Here is a 1,840-nt window from a genome sequence, read left to right on the forward strand (position 1 = left end):
CTAATACATAAATAGACAAATAGACAGTCAGGTCTTTTTGTGTGTTTAGGCTAAAGATATAGTTACTTTAATTTCTCATTTCTTGATTTGAGACATTTTTACACAAAGCAGGTGGTAGGGTATGTATTTTACCATTGTATCCAGTATTTTCCATATACTAGCTTATTTCTTTTCTAAAATAAGCTATCATTTGAATAACTGGAAAGTGCTTTAAAATAAGAATTGCTAGTTATGAGTCACTGCAATGATAGACAGCTTGACAGTGTTATTTGCATTTGGCCATGAGAGAAACTGAGGGGATTGATAGAGGTAGAGCAAGAACTAGACCTCCCAGGCCGTCTGCAGAATGCCAAACCTCTGGGAAGGAGTAATAGAATTGTAGTTTGGAAGATGCCTGAAGATGGACAAACCTAGCTGCCTAGGCACCTAAAAATCCTCAGCAGATAAATCTGTGTCTTCATGACCTGGCTCAAGGGCTTATTGGAAGTTGCTTGTTTAAACTGAATGTTAATTTGCAAGAACCTTTTGGGAAATCATTGTGACCAATTACGAATGAGATCATTAAGAAGGAAAGCTGGGACCAACATGGATACCCCGGGAGGTCACTCTCCCCGGGCTCTGTCCTGGTGGCGTAGGGGAGCATAGGGCTCTGCCCCATGATGTACAGTCCCTTTCCACAACGTTGGAGATGAAGCCGGGCCTTGAGTCTGTGCCTGCATATTCCTACAGCTTCTCAGAGTCCTGTGGACAACGACTGAGGAGACAAACCATGCACGAAACAGCTCTCTAGAGCAGCATATCTGAATCTAGGTTGATCCGAAGTGAATGAAAAATTTGTTTTAGTCAGTTTGGGTGTACTACTGGATTAAAGCTCTTACCTGCCTTGTTTTGAAAAAAAAAAAAAAAAAAGAAGGAAAGCTGGGCTTAGAATTTGCTTGAAGTCGTATTTTCATCAGAACTCATCTCCCTCCTAAAAGAATGATTGTTAAACAGTGCATCTTGGCCTGGGGATTGGGGTTGGAGGTGGGGATTGGAGAGAATCTTGCTTTCCTTTTTTTTTCTCCTCTAATTTCTAGCTATTATAGCCATGGCTAAGTCATTAGTCAAACTCCCTCACGGTAAAAGAGGGATAATGTCAACATTAAAAGCTCCAGAGCAAATAAATAATGTATTTATTTCCCTAAAGTTTTCCTAAAACTACCTGCTCAGCTCAGCTCAGGATAGAGGACTTGCAGCTTGAAATACAAGTCTTTTTCAAACTCAATTTGAGAATCTCTCTTGTATCCTCTGATAATTATAAAAGGAAATCAACGGGCGCCATTCAAACGTGCATAACCAAACAGTAATGTTCAGAGCTACTGTGGCCTGGAGAGGTTTGAATGGCATTACCCAGCAAGTGCCATAGTCTGACCCAAATGGGAGAAGGAAGATTAAATTGCTGAGTGGGGGAGGGAAGCTGCTTTCCATTTTTAACTACAATCCAGAAAACTCTCTCCCTGCTATAAGAACATTAATCCTTCACAAACGAGAAGAGTTAACAACCAGTTATATGGTAGCACAGAGCATTACACAGTGATTCCTGGGGTAAACAAAAAAAACCTAAGAAACATCAGTGATCAGGACTTTGAAGCAAGAGGTGGACATTCCAACAAAGACTATATAAGAAGAAACGAGTGAATCGGGGAACCTAAGAAGTGGACCCAGACTGAATCAAGACAATACATGATACTATCAGAAACCCCTGTATTGTTAGGATGGTTTATTGTGCTCCAACTTTACGTATATAGTAGGGTAAAAAAATAATTAATTGTTATCTTAAGAGTGAAGTAAAGTTACTCTT

The 1,840-nt window shown here is 39.9% G+C and overlaps 1 non-coding gene across 1 annotated transcript; it reads left to right on the forward strand.

Annotated features, from left to right (window-relative positions):
- Positions 1-580: 580 nt before the first annotated feature.
- On the forward strand, positions 581-784 carry LOC132434619 (small nucleolar RNA SNORA73 family). The gene has a single exon (XR_009521342.1). It is a non-coding gene; the product is annotated as a small nucleolar RNA SNORA73 family (small nucleolar RNA).
- Positions 785-1,840: the final 1,056 nt, after the last annotated feature.

This window comes from Delphinus delphis, chromosome 11 (assembly GCF_949987515.2).
Source record: "Delphinus delphis chromosome 11, mDelDel1.2, whole genome shotgun sequence".
In the NCBI taxonomy this organism is placed as follows: Eukaryota; Metazoa; Chordata; class Mammalia; order Artiodactyla; family Delphinidae; genus Delphinus; species Delphinus delphis.